This window comes from Marmota marmota, unplaced genomic scaffold (assembly GCF_001458135.2).
Source record: "Marmota marmota marmota unplaced genomic scaffold, marMar, whole genome shotgun sequence".
NCBI lineage: Eukaryota > Metazoa > Chordata > Mammalia > Rodentia > Sciuridae > Marmota > Marmota marmota.
The window spans coordinates 48,688,318-48,714,644 of NW_026000026.1; the positions used below are offsets into that span (position 1 = coordinate 48,688,318).

At 32.5% G+C, this 26,327-nt stretch overlaps 1 long non-coding RNA gene across 1 annotated transcript in view; it reads right to left on the reverse strand.

The window, feature by feature from the left end:
• The window catches only part of LOC107140502, a 38,520-nt gene that overhangs the window by 2,875 nt on the left and 9,318 nt on the right, over positions 1-26,327 (reverse strand). The window contains exons 2-4 of the long non-coding RNA XR_001503283.2: positions 21,221-21,336; positions 16,906-16,976; positions 13,010-13,100 (exon numbers count right to left, since the gene is read on the reverse strand). This is a non-coding gene — a long non-coding RNA (uncharacterized LOC107140502). The remainder of the gene's footprint in view (positions 1-13,009; positions 13,101-16,905; positions 16,977-21,220; positions 21,337-26,327) is intronic.

Consider the following 26,327-nt stretch of genomic DNA (forward strand, 5'->3'; position numbering starts at 1 on the left):
TATATATATATTTTCTTTTTTAAGAGAAAGAGATTTCACATGAAATGCTTATTTACAGTAAAAAGTTTGAAAAAATAAGTATCAGGGTAAAACTGAAAAGATGGAATAAGATTGGAATTCATCAAGTATAGAAATCGAAGGAGGTGCCACCAATTGAACATAAGACATAGTAGAAATTGTTACTGTGTCACCTATGAGAGCTCTTGAATTATAGAAAGATGAAGATCTATTTTAATTTTAATAAATATTTTTGTATCCACCCTATCTGATAGAGATTTATAAATATAAAAGGAAGTTGCAATTTTTAATTACCCTGTAACCTACATCTTATTTATTTCTAATTTTTTGAAGTTTCTAACATAGAAGTAAATAAATGCCCCTAAAAGAGCACAATTCTAAAAATAATGAACTTATGTCGCAAGGTTGAAGTATTTTCATTGATTCTTTTTTTTTTCCCCTTCTATATCCATAGGTGTCATCCCTATGGACAGTCAGTTGTGCTGCTATAGCTATGGTAATTTAAAAATAAATATTTCATTTTGGAAAAAAAAATTGTTTCTAAATTGAATCTCTCCTAAGGCTTTCCATGAGCATACAGTTGCCCAGGTGTTCTAGTTCATCTTGAAAATAAAATGTAGGTAATGAATAAAGTGCACAGACTACTGTGGACACATTTACTAGCTATCCAATTCTAGCCTCAATTTCAGAACTGATGATGGGAAATATTTTGTTGATTGAGACTGATACTATCCATTGCAGGTATTTCCATTTGACAAGGAGCCTCCAAGTCAAATATTATCTAAAGAAAAGAAGGAGCAGCTCAAATGACAAGCTCAGCTCCTGACTAATTGCCACAATAAGACAACGTGAAGCTTTGCTGCTGGAAAGCTAAATTGGCACACTGTGCCATCTTGTTGGAATTAAAAGATGGCTGGGGGGAAATACAAGAATACTCTTATAAAAAAAGTTATGAGGTAATCTCGTTATAAGTTTTCCAAACTTCCCTACTGAATGTTTGTTCCAAACCTTATTTAAATAGCATGTTACAGTGATACCTCATTTACATGGTGTGTCAAAGTGTTATAATTTCCACATTTCTAGACTCCCAGGTCCAAGACAGCGTTGCATAATGAAGGGAAGGGATACAAGATTTCTAGGAATGAATTTCAGTGTAAATAATAGTTATTCTATCAACCTTCCAAGGACAATGAGGAATCTCTGATGCATTGTTTATTATATACTCAATGTCTTTACTCTCTATGGATTTAGGCACTTTCAGTAAACATGGAAAATGGATTCATTATACTGTGGAATTTTTTTAAAAACTCTGTTACTTTTTTTTTTTTTTCATTTGCGTTCTAACACAAATTTCATCTAAGCATAGAAATCGTTGTTTCTCATTGGGGAGTTTATCTGCCAAAATGTTATTGCTATAGGAAATGTATGTCACATTGGATTATCATTTGGCACTGTTCAAGCTAGAACAGTGTGAGCTTTAAACTTGGTTAAAAAAATCTAATTAGTATCAACTGAAAAATAAGATCCCTATAGAAATTTTTTTCTTACTTTTCCTACTACAAAAGGTGATTTGTGACAAAATTGTTGATCTGTAATCATTTTTTCTATACAAAATCAAATTTGACACTTTCAGAACATATTATTCTTAGCACTAGGCAAATTTTCTTAAAACGTGCTTTAAAATGGGGAAAATTAAAAGAATAAAAATATTATTAAAGCAGCTGTGTGGGGATTAATGAGTGAAAATACAAGAATATAAGGCATTTGTAACTCTATTCAAAAAATTCTCTGAATAAACTTAGAGGGTTTTTAAAATTCAATCAATAAGAATTTATTGAGTAACTACTATCTGTCAGTTACCATGTCAGATAATGAAGGAAATGCAAAGACCATGGAGACTCTGGAAAGACTATGAATACAACTTTCATTTCATTTCACAATTTTATGCTCCAATCTTCAGGCAGATATAAAAAGACTAGTTATAATCTTCAACAAAACCAATAGGAACATACACACACATATATACACATTTCCACATATACATGTTCATGTTCATATACACATATATACTTGTGCACGCACGCTCGCACAGATACACACACAGACACAGACACACACACACACACACACACACACTGGCACACATTCATGAGAAAAAGTAAAAAACATGCAAAGCATCCTGTGCTTTAGAATCCAACATGCCGGAATGTTACTTGAACCAGGCTGGGTCTCAATATCCTTGAATGCAAATAGGATTGACAGCACATCTCTTATGCGGTTTTTTAAGAGTATTAAAGGGGTAACAGATGCACAGCATCTATTTGGTTTATTTTGAGAGACTTCTTGGAGGGGCAACACGTAGTCTGACACTGAGAAATGAGAATATAATAAAGAAGTACTATTAGAAAAGGAAGTTAATCTGATTGTAAATAGAGAAAGTGATTCAAGAATAGGTATAAACTTCTATCACCTCCAAATAATGTATTGCAGTTTAAAATTCCATTCACTGTAAAAATTATAAAAGCAAAAAGAGTGTTTTTAAAAAGTAGAAATTTAAATGTTTAGTTTGAAATAAAGGTGTGAGCTTGGATCTACTTAAAAAACACTAGAGAAATAAAATTGGTAAGATATTTATTCAGGAAAAAAATGTACCAAGATAAGGCAACTATAGGAACTTAAGGTATACTCAATTTTTTTAAAATTTCAAATTTAAAAAAAGTATATTTTTGTGATTAAAAATATTGAAAATATTTGGCTTTAATTCATCATAGAAGAAATTTAGCTAAGTATATGTGTATTCTCTTTTCTATTTTACCAATATATCATATTTCTGCACATTTATCTTTCTTCTTTTGAATTGTTTTTTCCATAAATCAAATCTTATCCTTTTCATATAACAAAGACCTTTATTTCAGATAATTATAGAGATGAGAATTTATAATTAAATAAGGAGACTTTGTGGCATAAAATTTCACCTATACTTTATCTTAAAGACATGGGAAGTAAAGTCAATCTGAAAATTTTCTATAAAAGCATTTCACAGACTGAGTTTTGAAGGATTATAAATTCTTTGGCTATATCATTGGGAAGTGATATTTGAGAACAGTAAATACACACAGTGTATGTTTGTGCATGTGTGCATAAGTGTCTACTTTGTTATCAAAAAATTAGGTAAGGGCATTTTAAATATATGGTAATTGAAGAATAGGAATATATAGATAAAAAGGTGATTACTTAGAGATAGATATAGAAATGAAAATCCACTTTGCACAAGCTGATTTTAGATGACCCCTGGCTACTTTGGGTATCCTGAGTGGATAGAAGACTATCTTTCACTCTCTCTTATAGATCCTTTGTCTTCTATTATTGAGTCAAAATGAACTAATGACTTTATTGAGCTTTATTTTAGGAAATTTTGTGACTTATGCTGGCTTTCACCCTTAAATTATGCCTTGTTCCATTGCTCTCCATATTGCATTCTTGCCTTTTCTTATAGCACTATCTAAAATGCCAACCCCCATGAAGTCTCTGCTGAGGATTCAGACATTTAAGAAACCTGTAAATTCCCACTTTTATCCATGCTTTTTGAATAATGTGATATGCCATGCCCTTAACATTTTTATTGGATGTATTTATTTTTCACTCCTTCCTCACTTCCCCAGAAACTCTTTAAGGGAAAAATTGCACATAACAGGCTCTTGACAAACATTGTGTAGTTGCATTGAATTGCATTGAATTTGCAAATAATTTATAAATGGGTTGGTTTAACAGAAACTTTCTAAATGTCCATCCATCTGCTGTGTTGATAGTCATTATGTTTTATTAGGAAGATTCCTAATTTTAGTTATATATACACAAATATAAATGAACTCATTCCTTCATGTATTTGAATCACCAATATTTGTTAATTCTTCTGAGGATTTATATGGCACTTATCAAAAACATTATGGTAAAAGTTTCCTAATAACAAGTGTCTAGCACTATTCTGTTGCACTTTTTGCAGCTGCTATATTTTAAATATTTTAGTGATAGGAATATGGAAATCTTTCAAGTATTTTTTTTCATCAGTATTCTTATTTGCTGTGGGGGTAGAAACACTAAATAATATATATACAGCAATGTACAGGCAATGTAAATGTTACCGTCATCTTTCTGCCTGAACAAACTGTGTAATGCTTTAAATATAATAGCAACATACTGCAGAGTTAAAACAATTTCATTGATTTTTATTTCTAGCTCTTAATGCATTGCTGGTCTCCTTCCTTTCATGAGTGAATTTGTCTTACCTCTCATGCTCATTTAGGAGATATGTTTTTCATCTTAGATCTGTTACATCACTAATAATTAAAATGTATGTGAATATCATGACTCTTAGACATAACCAGATCTCTAGAATCAATGTTCATGGAACATCCATTTGTAGGAAACTGCCTTATACTTTTGCTTTCCAAAAGTCATTTTTGGGACCATCCTCTGATCAAGAGTCCATGATTCACTCAAACAGAAGTCTATCCTGAAATTCTGGTCCATTACATAATTTTCAGAAGCTGGGAGAAAGGCATTTGCATCATTTCTGTTCCCAGATCTGTTCAATATATACTTCCAGTCTGTCATGCCTGAAATTAATTTTTTACAATCTGGATCTTTACTATATGCTAAAAATTCAGTACAAAAAAGGACCTCCTTCTGCAGAGAATATGTAAGCCAGAACATCGTGTTCCATCTTTATAATGAAACACATAGTTCCAATCAAAAGGCAAAAGATTTTTTTTTGTTGTTGTTTCAGAATGTTTGAAGAGAATAGTGTTTTAAAGGCTTTCAAATAGTCACTTTATAAAAGTGAAAAGATTTCTATCTTGGAATACATTTTGACTGAAATTATTTAATTTGCGTGTAAACCACACAACCTTTTATTTATTTCAAGCTATATCCCTTTCTGTGTTTCATGCTTCTGAGGTTGGAAAACAAATGTGAATAATTTTAGAAATAATTTCTCTCAAAACACAATTATATGATTATTAAGGTGTAAACTAATTGTTAGTGCATGTCAAAAGTTTTACACAAATGATAACATTTTGACTCTTCTGTCAAGAAAATTAACCATACAATTTAAAATTTTATCTTTCCCAAATGAGAAAATCACTCTTTATTTTTCAAACTTTTCAATGTAGAAGATATCTAAAAGTAAATTTCCAGTATCAGAAAAAGAAAATAGAATAATATGAAAAACCAACCAAACAAACAAAAAACACTTTGTGTGACTCTGGGAAAATCATTTACCTCTCAAGTTATGTTCCTTCTTCTGTAAAATGGGGATAGGCTCATGCAAGGAACTGTAATAATGCATGTAATGGCCACAAAAGCAGTACCTGTGTTAGATTTTTCTTCTCCTTCTCTTTCTCTTCCTTCTCTGCCTCTCCTTTCTTCCTTTTCCTTTTCTTTTTAATCTCTTCCTCTCATTTCCCTTCTTTCTGTTCCTCCTTTTTAATTCCAAAATGAAATTTTTTGAGTATTTGGAGCTTTATAGTATTTGACTTGAACCCAAGATTTCAATGCAAACCTCGATCATTCCAAACCCAACCTTCTTGCTAACCTACCTCCTCTAGGGTTTAACTGGTTTTTGTATAATGAACCTATCACAGATTGATAATAAGAGCAATAAAATTTTCTACTTTTTTTTCTCTGATGAATGTTACATTTCTAACAATATTTGCCTTATATTTTTGGATACTATATTGTTTGGTGCATGGATGTTTATTAATGTTTAGTTTTTGTCATTTTTAAGCCTAAATAATAAATACTAGTTTACATAGAGTTTTTTTTTTTTTGTTGTTGTTAATATTCAGGTTGTTTAGTATTAACCCTAGTATGCATTGCTTTTATGAAAAGTTTATTCATAAATTTTCTCATTATTTTGAACTTTCTGAATTCTTTTTGGAATATGACTCGTATCTTATAAGTAGGTAGCATTTTTTTCACTTCAAACTGAAATATTCTTTTTTTCCTAATATTTCCACTTAATTTTATAAATATTTTCTCTACTACATACTTTTATTAGTTAGGCTTAACTCATATTCCTTTTATACCATGGGTTTAATGTTTAGATTATGTTTACTAGTTCAAGCAATTCCATAAATATTATTATTCTACAGTGGATTATACTCTAAACTTTTATGAAGAGTACTGTACTTTTGTACAGTCCTTCTTCATGCTTTGCACTGACTTCAATTAGTTTTCGTTGTTGTTGTTATTGTTTGTTTGTTTGTTTTGTACTGAGGACTTGGGGATCTGGGGCCTCACACATACTAGGCAAGTGCTGTACCACAAAGCTACATTCTCAACCTTGCTGAATTTTTTCATAAAGTTTTTTTTTTTCTTTTTGTATTTTGATTACTGGTGTCATAAACATTAGTTGCTAATGTAAATCTTTTTGTTGCTTACCAGTCAAAATCCAGTGTAATAGGCATCAAAAACAATTACAAAGTCTGAAAACTCAATTTACAATGGCTTAATTAAGCAGAAAATTCATTTTTGTCACATCACAAAATTCTAGAAGAAGTTCTTGACTCATACAGTAGCTTTTTTTTTTATGATGTTAAAGATGCAGTATCTGTTTAGCTTTTCTTTCAGCTGACTTTGGCATAAACTTTTGCCATTGGCCATGCCATTCTGTGCTTACAAGATGGCTAGCCACAAACAGGATTGTATCTAGATTCTGAGGAAGAAGAATATCAACACCAAAGACCCAGGGCATGTGTCTTCTACATCTTTCCCTTTAAAAACGTTTTCTCCAAAGCCTTGTCAGGAGAATTCCTGCTATGTTTCATTGAACCAGAACCCTGACAAATGACAATTTTTATTCACAAAATATGCTAAGGAATATTGTATTTTGCCTGGGAACTTGTTGTCTTGTATACAATTAGAATTCTATTACAACCATCAATTTGTAAAGAATACATATTGCATAAGCAAGTAACAAAGTCTGCCAAACTCCATATTGGTGTCACATGATTCTAGCCCCTGTCTCCCCCCACTCCCCCAGATTGGTTGTGTAGTAGATCACTAAAATTGAGTCAAAAGATTTGTCAACTGGGAATTTAAAAATATAATATGCAGTAAAGGCTGGAATTCAGAATAAAGACTAGCATACTCATTGTCTACAACATGAATACTGAAATTGGGAAAACCTAGAGAGAAGAAAGAGAAAATTTTTTTTTCAAAGAAAGCTTCAGAGTTTATATACCACATAGCTTCAGTACAACAAAGATCAATTCTTTTATTTCTTCAACACAATATTGCTTGTAGCTAATTTTGATAGTTTTTTTTTGTTTCTTCATTTAAACATATAAAATAAGAAAACATATCCTCTTGATATTTTTGTTTTATTTTTATTTGGCTATTTCTGTTTATTTGAAATTTAAACTGTGAAAGCATGTACCCATGTGTCTGCTCAACACAGTCTTTCCTCTGCTTACAATGGTATATAATCAATAAATATGTGTTTAGTGAATAAAGTCTCTTAATTACTAAGAATCCTTAATTCTTTTGATTATTTCTTATTTTTGATTATTTTATTGGTTTCAATTGTAATTAGCAACATTCTCTTTTATGAGTTACCTTTGTTGAATGACATTCTGGACAATGTCCTTAATTATCTTGTTGAAACAGTTTATCTTAGTGTAGTAAATTTCCCAAAAGTGTACTTAAATAAGAAAAATCTTTCTTTTGCATTCACATAGGTTAGTGTTTGAGGAGACCACTAATTAGCATCTCTTTTCTCTGCTATATGTGTACACCAAATGAGAAAAAAGGAAAAAGAAATGGCAATCAAAATAATATCCTGATGGGAAATCTTTATGAAAGAATTGGCTTCTATCTGTATTCTAGTTTTCTAATGTCAAACTTCAGAATTAGACATACTAACCTCACCCCCAGCAAAAGTTCTGGAACAGCCAAAAAAGCATGAATTAAATTATATTGCCCTTATGAATTAAAGTTTAAAGAAATTAATGTAAGCACACTCAGTTGGAAAGACTCTCCCAGTGGAAAGGTTAATTTCAGCACTAGGCATTCAGCATACCACAGGGCCTATAATCCTTCTATGTAAAATGCTTCCTCTTTCAAAGATTTCCATCAGAGCCATCATTAAATTCTTCCATATATTTACAAATTTGCTTTGGTATCATTATCATTGTGAAGTCTTTAATGAACTCTTTCTTTCCTGCATAGTATATTACAAACATCTGAATGCCCATGGCTGCCTTAGTATTATGTGTCTGAATTGCAGAATTGAACCCACTGACTTTCAAGTCACAAAGCTCACTCCATGAGCAGGCATATCCATATCTCTGGTGTTGTGACTATTTCTACTGCCTTAACTATGGAATTGCCTGGGTCTTGGAAATACACCTAGCACCTAGCAAAGATGTTTCTTTTTTATTTTTAATTGGCCAATTTAGAACCAATGTGTAATCACTCACAAGTGGGAGATAATTCTTGAGCCTTGTGCAAGTTATGTTAATTTTAGGTACTCCCTTTGCCTTTTCTGTCTTGGTACTGAATGAAATACAGATTTTGAGAAACTGAGCTATCCCTGTGTATGCCTAGAAATGGAGCTCATGATTTAAATTAGAACTTCATTAGGGGCCATAAAACTCATTAGATTGGAAAACAGTAATATTATTCTTGCCTATTGCCATAAGAACCTGCGAGTTCACCCTCCATAGCCCTCTTTACCTTCTAGTTTAATCTTTGCCTCAGTTGCTTCCCCTTGGATGTGAGTTGCAGAATAGGAAGAGGCCAAGAATAATAGGCAAATAGAACTCGTGCTACTAAAAGAAAAAAAGTTCTCTCTCGCTCTCAGTCTAGCAATAAGCAAAAATTTACGTAAATGAAAATTTTGGATTTGCAAGACATTTATGTATTATTATATTGCTTTAAACATTATGAGGATAACTCTCCATGGCACTGATTTTATACCAACTTTAGATTCAGGTTAGATTTAGATTTGCTTGCTATACTTCTCAAATCTTTTCTAGTCTATTTTCTGGATTATTCTTCTCTTTACTCCCCTTCAGTTGATCTGTTGAAGAAACTGCACACTTGCATTGTAGAATTTCCCATGATTAGATCGTTCTCACAGCATTGCTCTGATATATGTTCCATTGGATTCAGCATATTGAAAATTAGATCATACCAGGCTCAATTAGATTTAAATTTGCATTTGGGGCAAGAATTCACAATAGCGGTGTTGGTTGCTTCCTTCATGAGACATGTAATTTCTGGATATCCCAAATTTGTGATGCTAATTGGCACTGATAATCATTGCCCAGGTGTAAAATTTCCTTAGACATTTTTAAAATGATGATATTCTTCTACTATCTTCTATATCTGTCATTTCTCTCTCTCTCTCTTTTTTTTTAATTTCAGAAAACTAATTATCTACACAATTTGCAAGTTTCTCAATTTTAATTTTTGTTTGGTTAACTGATTTGTCAAAGCCATTAATTTTTACTAATTATTTTTTTATAATAACTTGCGTTCAACAGCATTTATTCAGTTCACTTTTGTTGCATGCCTACTATGCTTAATTTTCTCCTTTATAAGAGTGTAGGAGTGCTGTTTTCAAAAATCTACTTTCCTGTTACTGTTCTATATTAGGGATGTCATAGGTATATTTTTTCCAAATTTTTGTTTGACTTGGTTCTTTAATATTTTCACCAAGTCCAGTTATTCTTAGTGTTCATCATCTTTCTTTTGGTTATTTGGTTAATCTTTAGAGATCAGCCTAATGGTGGACAGATTTGACGTTTTGTGGCAATTTGCTCAGTACTTGGCTCCGTTTGATTTGAGAGGGAAATTCTATTGATTTTATGGCTCAAAAGAAAATTCCAAGATTCAGCTGTTCATTGAAGGGAGGGCTTAGTGTGGGACAAAATAAATGTTATTTTTTATATCTGTGATGCTGAAACTTGTGTGTTTTTTAAATACCCAGCAGAATTATCAGAATGGGATAGCATATAAATTTAGAATTGGGTGACACAATATCTTGAATATATTCCTTCTTTCTCCTTCCCACTCTGCATAGTAAATAATGTTCTACTTAATGTATTTTCTTTTTTTTTTTTAAGGGAGAGAGAGAGAGAGAAAGAGAGAGAGAGAATTTTTAATATTTATTTATTTTTTAGTTTTCAGCAGACACAACATCTTTGTTTGTATGTGGTGCTGAGGATCGAACCCGGGCTGCACGCATGCCAGGCGAGCGCGCTACCGCTTGAGCCACATCCCCAGCCCCCTTAATGTATTTTCTACCTGCAAAAATACAGTATGCCCTCGGAAGATGAACATCTTACTCCTGCTTTCTTCCTGAGATACGCAGAACTAGATTTAGGGTTCAGGCTTATTTTTGCATCTATTTTTATCCTTCACTCCTGATATCATTGATAATATCAGGGGCTGTCCTATTGAGACCATTCTCAATATAATATTGCTTATGCTGCACCCAATAAAGTGATCCTATTGAGCTAATTTCTGTGAACCTAAGATATAGTTTCAGTAGTTGCCATTCATTCTACACAAGATTCTTGCAGAATGCCTGTCCAGAAAATTATACCTAGGGGTCTGATTGACAGCAGATACCCTTCCTGGATCCTAGTGGGATTATTGATTATTGATCTATTGTCATAATTGGAAATTTTTTGATCCCTGGAATTCTTTTAAGCAATATATGAGGATTAGTTTCTCTTTAGGGTATTTTTTTTCCATGATTACAGTAAAGGGAAGCAAGAAATGAGAAATTTTGTTATATTTGTGACTTCTAAGTTTTTTATATTTATTAATAAAAATCCATTAATTTAACACCCATCCATTATACTTTTTACTTTGTAATAATAACACAAAATATCTACATTTTTTTAAATTTCTCACTCTAATTTGATAAATTTGACCCCTTTGGAGTCAATCATTCAAGAAAATGACTCTGTCTTTCACTATGGCAGGCTTCAATTTTGAGAAGTTCTAAAGAATAGTAGGTGTTTCAGAACATTAGAGTAGATCTGTTCATGATAAATTCTACCTCTCTTCTTCAAAGCATGCATCCGAATTATCAACAAATAGTTAATTGGAAGCAATGCATAGAATACAATGAATATCCTTCTTATTTTGTATAAAACATAGTTCTTTCATTTACTGCCCAGTCACATTTGAGGTTTTCATTTTGATTTTGTGAAAAAGGATATTTTAAATAATTAAGGGATCAAAAGAGCACTTTTAGAATAAGATTATTAATAAGAAGACTAGATATTTACAATATAATTATATATATAGATTCCCCCTTCCCCCAGTTTCTTTCTTTGTAAGAAAAGAACTTTAACCATATATTTTGTGTTCATTCCTCACTTGGAAAAAAGGTGGGTTAGAATAAAGAAATGTGTGAAACTGTATTCAGATTTGCTCTGTATAATTAATGAGTCATCATCTCCCTTAAGCAGAGAGATGGGATGTTAACCTTTGCTGACTGTGATTATTAGTCTGACTCGGTATTTTCTTAACCTTAAGATCTTGATCTTTAGTACTAGGGTTCATATCACAAATGTTGAACCCAAAGGATTTGATCCTAACATAAATGACTTCAATACCAGTCTCTTCTGTTTCTGTGTACCACTAAAGAGCAATAAGAATATCATTTTTTTCACTGTTGTTAAACTCTCCTGCTGGAGTTATTGGACTGACTTATAAATGTTTGGCTGCCTAGTCCTAAAATGGTGATAATAACAATTTTATTTAGGCAAAATTCCACACTTAAAGTTCCATACTCAAACTCACACTGCCAATAATAAATAAGTCATATTAGCTAATTCCTTTATAAGTGAAGGGAAATATAATGTTTGAATCCCAAAGTTTAAAACAATAGAATCACATTAAGGACTGCATCTGCATGTGTGTTTCTACACAGTTCAAGCCACGCTCTAGTTGCTTTCTCTTTCCATTTTTGCACTTTCTTTTCCTTGGTGATTAGAATATTTTTTCTTTCTTCTCTCACAGACTTTACTTCACACACATTTTTAAATGGTTGATGAATAACATTATTTTACCTGAAGAGTATCTATTGAATCCCTTTATCATTTGTTATAGTCAAGAATGAAACTAACTAAAGCAAAACATACTGTTTGTTGAGATTATATTACATGGCCCAAGTCTGTGCTTTCCTCTGTCCACTATTGACATTTTATTCTATGCTTTCAGACTTTCTACTTGTCAGAATTTTAACATTTGCAAAAGCTTCTTATCTAATTTTCCTATCACTATTTTCTTCCTACCCTACATTTTTTTCACTATTTGCTACTACATTTATACATATAAATAGCAAAAAGGGATTATATCACTCCTTTCCTTAAAAGTCCTGACTAGCTTCCTATAGCACATCAGCTTCTTAGTTTGATGTAGAAAGCTTTTACAATCTGTATCAAGCTTTTAGCTAGATGGTTTCATTTATAGTCTGAGAGACCCTCCTGTATAGCACCAATAGAATTCTGGTTTTTATATTTGGCAGAAGCAGAAGTTTAACATTGAAACTTAGCTGTGATGTTATCCTTCAAGAACAAGTGATGAATAAAGACAAATTCAAATAGGAAGCCCCCAAACCAAGCAGTTTAGCCTAAAAGTCTTAAATTTCACCACATTTGAGAGAAGATGATACAAAGTCAGAGGAAGTCTAGATGGTTCAACAGAACAGATAACCTATGGCAATGGAGTCTAATGGATTCATCTATGGGAACAAATAGGAAGCATTAGTATCTTAAGCCTAAAACCAACCACCTTCATTCCACTTACATTTATTCAGAGAAATAGTAAGGTGACAGGAGTACTGGATGATTAAAAGATCAAGAGTGAGTGTAAAATTAGCTCTTGCATTTGTGTTCATCAATTATTTTGCTTTAACAAGTATCTCTGAGATTCTACTGACTTATGGAAGCAAACTTTAATTTCTTACTTTTAGGTCAGCATGTTAGCTCCATGTTTATTCACATGTTCTCATTCCATATTTCAGCAGAATAAGTAGCCCCTGTCTATGGTATGCTGTCCTGAAAGAGAAAAGAAACAGAAAGCCCACATTTAAAGCATATGCCTAGAGAGAATATGTATCCATCCACTGAAAAAACTTGCCTCATTGCTGGTTTAAAAAAAAAATCTATCTTTTGAGAGGCATGGTAAGAAAGGGGGTGAATTATATTCTGAGGGGGGAGATAACAGACAATTAGGAACAATAACATCTTTCACAGATATCAAAGTACTATACATTCTGATTTCCCCCCATACATCTATTGCAATTTATTGCTTAAGTCAGTACACTTGTTTAAGTTGTGAACACTCAGTGTTTATTTTGTTTAACTTAAATATCTGGCATTATATGGGTGAGGCTCTGATATTAAGTAATCAGCTATAAGAAAATAAGTTATAACTTTCAAGCAATATATATTTATGTTTTATAGTCATTTGTATGCATCAATTATGTCTTGGATTATTGGAGCACAATCTAAACTTTCCAAACTTTCTTATACCATATATAAAGTATTTTCTTGTATTCTATTCTGCAATTGCTTTGGTGCATACTTCTTCATTTCTCTATATTAAAATATATTCAATAATTATTTCTTTCTCTATATGCAAGGCTGCCAGTTGGTAGACAAGGTGAATATAACATTCACTGACCAATTTATTGTTTCTACATAATATTTTAGAAGTTGTTCTTTTAGTTCAAACAAATTTCATCCTTTATACATATTTTATTTGCTCTATATAAATATTCTTTACAGGTATTAATTTATCATTAATAATATTGTGAATACAGATTTGAGTCAAATGAGCAAAAAAATTGGGAGTAATTGTTGAGTGTAGGAGTTGCATCAAACAGTGAGAAATAAAATCCTTCTTTGATCCTAATTTGAAATTTGTTTCCTGTAACATGTTATCCTCCTATTTCATCATTGATCTGCTCACATCATAAAATGACATATTCATAAGCTTATGAGTGAAACTGCTATCATAATGTTTAGTTCCTTTATCAGGAAGGTGAAACTTGGAGAATTATTTACTTATTCACTTATCAAGGAGAATCTCAGTATGGAGGGGTTTTTAAGTCAATTTATGTAATTATCTAGTTTGTGGAATACTCCCCTGATGCCTAATTTGCTAATTTCCTGCAGACTGAGGGAAATCCATTTATCGTGCTTTTAATTGGGCAGCCATAAAAAATAAGTAAATATTTCATCTATTCATTTTCCTACAAGAAAGTTGTTCTCATAAAATTTTAAAATAAATTGGTGATCGAAATTATTGGAAAAGATAATAGTCTTAAAGAAATGAAAGACTTTATTTTACTTCATTTCTATTTGATAACTCTATACGTGCCCCATAGTAATTTTACTATGTATTTTTGTTGTTCACTTTCAAGATATGCAATAACTACAAATTCTGTAAACCTCCAACTATTAAATTATTACATGTATGTAGTGGGTGGGAGGAGTATTTGAGAATTAAACTATGCCTTCTAAAGTATAATATCTACATGTATATTGAGACTTTTTATAAGAAATGTTTGTCCTTCTTTCCCATGAATTTACTTTATCTAAATATTCATTTAATCATTATATGCTCATCTAGATCTGTTTGATATTTTGGGTTGTAATCATTGTGTTTGTTTAAATAGTGCCCCAAAATGTTACTGTCCACAAGAAAACTGTGAATGTGACCTTCTTTGGAAATAGGGTCTTCACAGATTTAATCAAATTAAGATGAGGTCATGTAGGATTAGGATGGATCCTAAACCTAATATCACCGCTATCCTTATAAGAAAAAAAGAAAATTGGAAAAAAATAAAAAATACATGTCAATGTTTATCTATGATATTTTTTGAAAGGTAAGCAGTTAAACGCATGGACCTATTGATTAAATGACAGATATAGAAAAAAAAAAGGCCCTGACAGACCCCTCACTTACAACATTTCTTACTGCCTCCTCCTCATTTCTATTTCCCTAGAAAGAAGTTTATTTAGTTAATTAAGATGTTTCTGGACTAATGGCAGGGAAGAGGAAAACTTATAGAATGAAGCAAATAAAGTCTATAGCTACCCAAGCTACCCAAATAACAAGAAGGAAGAAGGTAACATACACTTGGAAGAAAACAAATGTGTATGTATGTATGTGTATGTGTATATATATATATATATATATATATAGAGAGAGAGAGAGAGAGAGAGAAGAGAGAGGGGGAGGAAGATAGGGATAGAGGGAGAGAACAAATAAATTAGAGGAGATTGGCAGAAGAAATAAAAGAAAAAAGGGCATAAAAATGTAGCACTTGATGGAGATATGTCAAAGCCAACTTGAAAGATCTCCCCAAAGCAAGACTTGAAAACAACCTGACCAACAACGTAAAAAGACTGTGTTAGTTTCCTGGGGTTGCTTTAACAACTTACCAGAACATGGGTGACTTAAATAAAAGTAATGTATTCTCTGCCCGTTTATGAAGTAGAGACATCTAAAATCAAAGTATGGCAACCCTTTCTCTGCAGTCTCTAGAGGAAGATCCTCTCTTTCTTCTCCATAGCTTCCGGTGGTTTCCAGCAATCTGCAGATACACATTTCAACCTATGCCTCAGTCTTTACACAAAAAATTCTCCCTTGTGAGTGTGTCAGTTTGGGTTTCCAAATTTCCCTCTTCCTATAAGGACACCAGTGATATTGGATCCTATTTCCAAAGTTCACTTTTACAGGTTCTCTGTGGACATGAATATGTGGGGAGCACTACCTAAACATAGGTATTACCCCCTCTGGAAGGTGGAGCTTAATTCCCTAATCCTCCTCCCAGCTGAGCATACAGGCATACACACACACACACACACACACACACACACCTTGAACATGTGCTGAATTTACTGATGTCTATCTAAAACAATAGAATATTGAAAAGAGTAAAGTAATAGTCTTACATGGGGAATGACTACCAAGCATTGTTTTTATCCAATGACTGAGGTTAACATCATGTAACATTAACATTACTGTAAAAATGGGAGAAATCTGAAGGAAGTCTTAAGTTTCCCTAGTAGTAATGTACCAGTGGCAGTTTCTTAATTTTCACAACTGTGTCATGGCAAGGTAAGATGTTCACATTTGAGAAACTGTATAAGGGGGCAGGGAATTCACTGAATTATTTTTGCAAAATTCTGAAATCTAAAATTATTTCAAAATAAAAAAAAATTTTAGAAAGCATCTTGTAAAATGTTTTTTAATAAAAATATGAACAATTATTTAATGTGTGAGACTCTGGGAAAAGACCTGGGTGGTTTAAAGAAGTTCTATGGTGTCCATACAATCTATTGGGTTTCATTTCCTTCTTAAGGTATTAAGGGCATTAATTAATATCTTTGTTTTCCTCAGATTTATAGTCTTTTTAATTTTATTCTAAACTGTTATTAGGACTGAGGTGGTAGGCAAAAAACTCAGTTTTAGTTAGATTATAGGTAAAATTTTTAAATAATCTGTATTTTTTCATTGTATAGTTAAATGTTTTGAAGAAATGAAAGCACATCTGTAGAAATATTCAAATTGGGAATAAATAAAAAATTATCGACACCATAAAATTTCCTTCTGACCCCTCTTTTGATTAATAATATATCAGAATTCTGGTTTTCATTTTTAAATTCTAACCTCTCAGAATTAAGGATTCCTCTGAATCTTTATCCAGAACCTTATATAATGCTTTACTTATAAAAGTGCAGTATACAAATACTGACTCTCAGATTTGTGACTATGACTCTCAAGAATATTACCAAGTATGGCCGTGATGAATTTTTGTTAATATATCAAAATTCCTATTTTTCTACTCACCTCATGTCTTTGAGCAAACTTTATTTTTTCCAGTTCCAAGGCATCTTAAACTGCCAGGCTATGTGAAGTCCCTGAAATCAAATTATAGAAAAATTCAAATAGTATTGATGACTAACTTCTCATGAATGAGTTTGAAATAGAGCTACATTTTGTTATAAAAAAGTGACCTTATTTTTAAAATTAAATTCCATGTTTTCCTTTTAATTTGAAACAGGGTCTCAGTAAGTTACTGAGGCTGCCTCAGCCTCCCAAGTATGTGGAACTATAGCTTGCACCAATGAGACAAAATAAATCCCATTTTGAAGAGTTTCAGAATGAATGAAACAAAAATGTATCTTTTCCATCTATTTTGCCTGGCCTTGTTTAAATTCAGCTATCATGTACACCCTCTTGAATTTATGTTAGAGATACCCATTTTCCTTAAAATGCTTACTGTTTTAATGATTTCTGAAAATATATAATAACAGTATACTGGGAAATAAGTCTAGTTTTTAGGAACACAAAAACATGTGATAAATGATATAAATATTAGCAGAGATTAAAATTAAATATCAATAATTCACAGCTAAATTTTAATTATGACTCAATGGAAATGCATTATCAGGTGTATGTTTAATTTAAAATGAATATTTGCATGAAGATATTGAATAGAAAATGTTTAAATATTTGTTTTATGTACCATTTGTTAGAGTGTTTAGAGATAAGATTTTTTTCAAGATAAATATACAAGAGGGTAAATAATTTACAAGATATTTGTATATACAGATTAGTAATAAAAATTATAATTATCTTCAGGGAATTTTAGTCCTGAGTAAGTTAAATTATCATCAACCATGCAGAATTTTAGTCTACAGAGTTAGAATACCTGAAAGAGACATGCAGCCAAGTCTGTAATTGTCTTTTCAAAAACTGTAATCCAGTGGAATCATCAGTGGAAATTTATGCTCTGCCCTGATGAATTGCTGGAAAAAGAAACATATTGGAGGGGCTGGGGTTGTGGCTCAGTGGTAGAGCACTCGTCTTGTGCATGTGAGGTCCTGGGTTCGATCCTCAGCACCACATAAAATAAATAAATAAATAAAGGTATTGACAACAACAACTAAAAAATAAAAAATTTTAAAAAAAGAAGGAAACACATTGGATAAACTAATGGTGAAGGAAGAAAAGATAACCTTAGGAAGGAGGGTTAAAATAATACAATGGTTTTCTGCACATATAGATCTCTTTGAAGGATAAGATAAGTCTTGGAAAGAAGGGCTCATTTGGAGGTTGGGGAGACAGAAGTAGACAGAGATGAAAAATATGAGCATCTGAGAAATATAGGGGTACTGAAGATGAAAAACAGCAGAAAGAAATAGCAAATTGGACTAAGGGCCATTTTAAAGGAATCAGTGTCTTGAACAAACTGTTGAAAATAACATTAGTATAATTTTACTTCACCTTTAGTTAAAAGTCATTTCTTAACACACAACCATTTTTTTAAACATTTTTTAGTTGTAGATGGAAATACCTTTATTTTATTTATTCATTTTGATGTGTTGCTGAGAATCAAATACAGTGCCTCACAAATGCTAAGCAAGTGCTCTACCACTGATCCACAACCCCAGCCCAAACCTTTTTTTTTTTTTTTGGCTGATCCTCTGAGTTTTCTGAAGACATATTTAATGGAATTTCTGTGTGAAATACATGTAAATATATGTATGAACTGGAGATTAATTTCTAAGGTTAGATTTCAATGATGATTAAATGTTTTGTATCCATCAATAATATTTGTATCCATTTTGAGAAGAGAGACACCATATATTTTATTATTTTTGCTTCTCCTCTTTACCACCATGAATTCTTTATAATAATCAGTTCCTATGAGAACATTATGATGGGTTTCAAGTCTTCATTGAATCATTTATTGGTCATCTGTTACTTGCTAAGAGAATTAAGAAAGGTACATAATTTAGTTAATCCTCATTAGTTACTATAATTTCAATTGACTTAAAAATGTGATTATCGAAAATATACTATGATGGAAATAACCAGCAGGAAGATTGACTGAAGATTGCATAGCAAATAAGGTTTTGTTTAAATAGCTGAAAAAATTTCAAAATATTACCCATTATATATTTTGTATCAAAATTGTATGTTTTTGCATCATTTGACTGATTTTCATATTATTGAATATTGATAGTTTATAATTAATCAATTGAAATTTCTTAAAATAATGTCTGTTTCAAAACAGAATCTTTATAAAGACATTAAATTTATTGATTATAGTATAGTCAAACAATTAAGTTTCATGAATTGATTATTGAGTTATTTTTTTTTAATGGATAAAGTTATTTGTAAATTAATAGAAAAAATGTTTTTTAAAGTTTCTTAAGGGTAATAAAAGTAAGCTTGAGCTGAGCATATAGTTCAGTGGTGGAGTGCTTACCTAGCATGTGTGAGGTCCTAGGTTCAATCCCCAGTACAGACGGAGGAAAAAAATGAGATCTCTTAGATATTACAATTATGTCTTTTACAATTTAAAAATTTAATGATTCATTTATTCAGAACATTTTTCACAAAACAAAAAAAAAGGCAAATTAAGCTTCTGATGATTTAGTAAGCTCAAATATATTAATATATTTCTTTATTCTCAGGATTTCTTTGAATTTCCAGAAATGACAAATTAAAATGAATCATACCAATGACACTATGGAAAGGAAAAAAAAAAGAAGCACTTCATCAGTGAATCAAAATATTATAAGAAATTTCAGGAGGCAGCAAAAGAATAAAATATGATTAATAGGGAGACGAAAGAAGATAAAATTTAACAACAGTCATCAAAGACCTCCAAGATCAATCAACAGATATAGCAGCAGCAAAAGGCTAGGACACATTCCTGTGTCCTTACTTAGGAAGCCACTTCTCAAAAAGCAGACAGAGTAGAACTCTTCCTTCAGACAAGTAAAAATACAAAAGCTACTATTTGCCAGCCAAGGCCTATACCCAAGAACTATTCTCAAATGTGCCTGTATTTTCTTTGTTTCAAAGTCTCTTTGAATTGACAGAATGATACATTAAAATGAATAACACTAGGATACCAGGGAAAGCAAATAAGTGTATCATCAATGAATCCAGTGGGCAAGGGACTGATATACATAACAAAGTCATATTTCCAAGGTGCTGGAGTCAGAGAGAAGTGAAGCACATCTTAGCATAACTCTAACCGGCACACATAAAAGGTAAATTTAAAATAAAAGGCAGAAGAATGCTTCCCTTTGGTTGCAGAATACAGGAGACTGTGGGAGGCTCCTGCTATGTAACTTGCTTTTTTCCCATGGGTACTTCAAAGAGACTAGCTATCAAAACATTCCCTTGACTTCCCTCACTTACACAGAACCTTTAGTCAGCCTTCTCATTCAGGTGAGAGGCCTCACGGGGAAATAGTACTGAACAAAAGCAAACACAGTGTTATGTCAGCTATCTTCTTACCCTTCGATATAGTCTTATCACTTGCACGAATAGACATCCAAGAATCTTGAGGAAGTTGAGGAAAATCACCCACATAAAAGGCAAGGTCTAATATGAACAAATAAAATAAATGGATCCCTATATCCTTAGGACCAAGGGAAATCATATAAGAGACTTTTCTTGAGGGAAGAGGTTTGATATTACAGAAAATTATTTGACTGAAACAGGGGAAATTGATTTCAAAAAACTGGACCACAATAAACCATTAGGAGCCAAGTGAAGCAGTGCACAGCTGTAATCCTAGGGACTTGGGAGGTTGAGGAAGGAAGATTACAAGTTTCAGGCCAAACTGGGCAACTTATAACCTGTCTCAAAAAACGGAAAAAAAGAAAAGAAAAGAAAGAAAGGAAGGGAGGAAGGAAGAAAGGAAAGTGTTAGGGTCTGTAAACAAGTCTGGATGACGCCTAGCATTTTGCCAGAGGGAGTGGTTTGTGAAGTAACGCCAGCGAGCCATTAAGTGTGGAGATTCCTTATTGGTTGACTGCTATATCGAGTTTATGTTAATTAGATAAGCTGTGTGGAATGTATATATACCCCTCCTGTCCTACAACAAACGGCTCCCACTCCTGCTGTATCAATCTACACAAGTTGTTCGTCACCCCCCGGGTTATTTTGCTGCAGCCGGACTGCGGCAGGAAAGAAGGACCATTAGAAGAGTAGGAGAGTGTTTCAGTGATTCAAGGGAAAGAGTGGTGACTGGAGAGTTGTGCTAGATGAAATTCAGAGATGTAGAAGATATTTAAAAGATAAAAGTTGGAGTAAGGGAGAGTCAGTAGTTGAGGTGACACTCAGATTTCTGACTTACCTTTTCACTATCAGTTTCATTTTGGAGGTCAATGGGTTCTTCTTTGACTCTCTGGGCCAAATTATTTAGCAAGTGACATAATGGAGGCCACCTTGTTCAATCTGTTCTCGCCTAAGCTAAGAAATGCGATGATTAAAAAATTTCCTTAGTCTGTTAAATTCACATGTGGTTTTTAATTTGCATGCTTTGACACACAGGTCTCTTCATAAAGAAAATAAGGATAAATTCAAAGTACCAAAATAATTTGAACAAAACAAAACTGGTTTTAGGATAGGATAATATTGATATAACTTAAGATTGTTATTTATATATATACATATGTATATATCAATTTACTCAATGAATATATATTGTAAAAGTTATTAAAATATTTTCCAAATTGGTGGAGCAATATGATATTTTACATTTTAGAAAGAATAAGATCAATTGTGATATCTTTTGGAACATTAGTATTGATAACTATAATTCAGATTTTTACCAAATGGAGCTATTGATTAGGTATATATTATGATGCATACTATACACCCATATCTGGGGAGCTGCAATCTGAGGAAATGAGATGTATGATGGTTGAGTTTGTATATACATCATCTTGTGGGGGTGAAGTGCAAATATCTGACTGAATGGATCACATTGTGGCTGTTTCCTAGCTTCATAAACTGTTGATGTTAACGGACCCCAATGACAATAACATATAAGGTTCACTTTTTCTTGTCCCCTTTTCTATCCATGCAGGACACAATATCTTCAAATATTTCCTTATTTACATCTTAAATTTCTCAAAGCGTGTTTCTTAGGTTTCAAAACAAAACCATGTGCTGTAATAAATGCTTATATGGTCTATTTAATTTCAGTTCAATTTAATTTTAGTTTAACACATATGTTCAAATATTTTTCGATGAACATCAATACTGGGACCTCAAGTGTAAAAGACACAGGACATAAAAGGGAGAAAAAATTACCTTCTCATTGATGATGTTTGCTGCATTCGTGGCATTCTAAAACATGATTTTATAGAGATGTCTGTTATATTTTAAGATACAAAGTGTCCCCCAAAAGCTCATGTGTTAGACAATGCAAGAAAGTTCAGAAGCAAAGTGATTGGATTATGAGAGCTGTGGCATAACCACCACATTAATCCACTTGAATGGATTCACTGAGTGGTGACCTTAGAAAATAGGGTGTGGCTGAAGGAGGTAGGTCATTCAGGACATGACTTTGGGCTTTATATTTTTTGTTCCTGGTGAGGAACTCTCCCTCTGCTTCTTGGCAGCACGTACCCAGTTGCTTTCCTCTGCCAAACCATTACACCATGATGTTCTGTCTTACCTCAGGCACAGAGCAAAGGAATCGGCTGTCTGTGATTTGGGGCCTCTGAAATTGTGACCCTTTTCCTCCTCTAAAATTGTTCATGTCAGGTGTTTTTGTTACAACAATGAAAAAGCTGACTAAAACAATATCCCAGCAAATACCTTATAAAATCAGAAATTACATGTTGATTTCAGTTTTTAAGAATGTGATTGAGCTGTATGCAGTGGCACATGCCTGTAATCACAACTGTTCCAGAGGCTGAGAGAGAATGATCGTGACTTCAAAGCCAGCCTCAGCAGCTTAGCAAGGCCATAAGCAACTCATCCAGACTCTGTCTCTAAATAAAATATAAAAAAGTTTCTGACTGTCTCAGTGGTTAAATACTCCTGGGTTCAATCCCAGTACAGGAAAAAAAAAAAGTGGTTGACATTTTTACTTTCTTAAATTTTGTGCCTGATTTCTACATTAGAACTAATTTAAAACCAGAGGAAAAATTTTAAGACTGCATTTTGTTCCAACTCATAATATTTTGCAATTAAAACAGGTGAAATGTACACAATGTTCCTAACTTTGAGACTGTTCACGTTTATTCATCTATCATGTTTCCACCAGCATCTTTCTAAGACACAACTAGAGCACAATTTAATTTGTTTTAGAAGGAAAATAAAAAACTGAAAGAGATGAAGTAATTTTCCCCAAAAAATACAGGGCTAGTGAAAGTTAGGACCATGATTGGAAAGACAGGTTTATGATTTATAAACCTCATCTATTTAATTTAGAAATTAGTAAAATGAATACACCAATGATGTGATTTGAGGAACTTCAATATGTTTTCGATAGCCTTCCCCAAATCATGCACTCCTAACAGTTTCAGGTAAGGCACTATCACCAGAAAGTCCCTAATTGAATGCAAATACAGTTTCTGATTTACCCAATAACAAAGTGCACAATACTTTCTTTCCTGGCACACTTTCTCCACACAGCAGTGCCTCACAGCTGCTGAAATGGGAACCACAATGAATAAAAAATGGACTTTTTAGGGATTCTATGGTGCAAAAAGTTAGGAATGAAAAGGTTTCCCAAATTATGAGAATTGTAGAGGCAAAAATCCAGAGATAGATAAAAGTCTGGACTGATATGATCTCCCTAGGTGTCAACTGAAAATAAATTTTGGATATCATCTGGACACTTTTAGCTTCTCTTTATTATGTTGTGTTAAGATCCTTCAGGTTGGGGCTGTAGGTGTAACTCAGTGGTACAGCACTTGCTTAGCATGTATGAGGCACTAGGTTGGATCCTCAGCATCACATTGAAAAAAATAAGTAAATAAGATAAAGGAAGGGTTCATCTTCAACTAAAAAAAAAATTTAAAAAAATCCTACAGATTCATGATTTCTTTGAGTAACAGCTATTTTAACCACTTTAGACCTTTGGGAGTTTAAGGGATTAACAGCTATTCACACTTTCTAGAATTAGTGAAAATTCGTGCTCTCAGATTGTTATTAACAAAGCTTAGATCTACTGTTGAAGAGTCTGGCATTTTTGTGGGAGGATACTAGGAAATGGGGCAGTCTGGAAGGGAGCAGAGCTACTAAGTACCAAATGAAGTTTAAAGTTTGTTTTTACTTCTTTTCTGTGAACTTAGAAAAATGGTGACCATTTATAAAAATATTTCTATAGAAAATTCTCTGAACAAAATCCCTTGATAGAATGGATATTATTTGCATGTGATGTAGGATGCATAATATATTGTTATGCTTATTACATTATCATTCATAAATCTCAGAACTGTACTCCAGAAAACATGGCATGATAGATGAGGGTGTGCAAAATCTATAAATCGGACACTTTCTAAAATTCCTACCTTCTCAGGGGCACTGAGTTGTGTTCTCTTGGGGACATAAGAATAAGAATAAAACTTAAAACATACAAGAATATATTAGAATAATGCTAAGAGATGCAGAAGACAATAGAACAAAAAGTCTATTCTTTCCTCCCACTTATGTAGGGACAGCCTTAACAAAGAATAGTTTTCATGACAAAATAGACATAAAAGATCTCAGGCACTATTCCTAGGCTCCAATTTCAATTTTGATTTCACAAGGAAATTCAGGATTCATGCCCGAATGAAAGTGCCATCTTTATTTCAATGAAACATGTGAACAATGTGAGAAACCTCACAAACATCACACTATAAAAGAGTGGAACACAACTTTGCCAGTTTCATTTTAAGATTCTCCCTTAGAAAGAAAGAAAGACAGAAAGTGAATTTGTATATGTGTGTGTGTTGAGACTAGAACCTCAATTTGTCTAAACATCACACTAAAAGAAAACATTTAAAAACTTGTCTGCATATTTAAAATGAAAACATACCTCCTACACCATCAAGTCTCTATTAGCCATGGCAAAATCTCAGTCTTTGTCCTAAGACACAACTAGAGCACAATTTAATTTGTTTTAGAAGGAAAATAAAAAACTGAAAGAGATGAAGTAATTTTCCCCAAAAAATACAGGGCTAGTGAAAGTTAGGACCATGATTGGAAAGACAGGTTTATGGTTTATAAACCTCATCTATTTAATTTAGAAATCAGTAAAATGAATATTTGAGTTAGGAGTAGAAAAGGCTACACCAATGGTGTGATTTGAGGAACTTCAATATGTTTTCGATAGCCTTCCCCAAATCATGCACTCCTAACAGTTTCAGGTAAGGCACTATTACCAGAAAGTCTTTTTTTTTTTTTTTAACTATGTATATAAGTCACCTTATCTTGGTAGTGATGCCTTTAATCCTAATTATTATCTAAGTATTTTTTTTTAAATAAAAAGATTGATTTTTTGTTGTTCAGTGGTTAAGTATCCCTGGGTTCAATCCCCAGTACCAAAAAAAAAAAAAAAAAGATTGACTTTCTCAAGAAAAGTAATTGTTTGATAAACAAATATTTGAGTTTTATCTTCACTGCTATAATCATTATATATAAAATAGTAGTGAGCTCTATTTAAGCAAACTTATGGGAAATATCTTTAACTTTTGAGGGTAATGGCTACCATAACTTACTCCATAAAGAGCAGACAAGCGAATTGGATAATTAATGCAAGAATGTTATTTTCAATCCTAGGTAAAATCTGAACTGAATATATATCACCTAGCTTTTTAAAAGGGAAACTAATGCAATTTATTGGCAGTTAGGTTCACCTAAAAAAAAATCTAAAAATTTGAAGGACTAGTTTCCCATAATATTTAATGTGGTACAAGTTCATTTGCTTACTGGAACTTTTCTTAGCATCCAACTGCTTGGGTTGAGAGCCTGGATATCCGAAAGTGCAATGATATTAGAAACACAATGTCAGAAATTCTTTCTGCAGTCTGCTTTACTGTTCCATTTAAAAGTTGCTGTATTACATTTCTACTAATAAAAGCCTTTCTAAGGATTCTATATCACTTTTTTTGCAAAGCATATTCACATCCTTCAATGAAAGTTGCTATTATCAGAGCAATGTACTCTTACTATTTATTTATTACAACAGCCCTCATGACTGCTTACCCAGGCAAGCACTAGAAATATCCAACTCATTACCACCACATAAAATAGCATGGGTATTTTCAGAATGAAAGAGATCAGAGCATGACAAATTCTAAAGCTGTTCATGTGCCTGTTTCTAAAGGAAAGGACTGCTCTTAAACAAGCACTGGTAACTTTTAACTGTCAATAAGGATATATTAGATTCTTAGTGAAAATATTGCTCAGCCAAAATCTTGTTGGAAATACCTGCTGGTATGTCACTTCCCCGCCCCCCC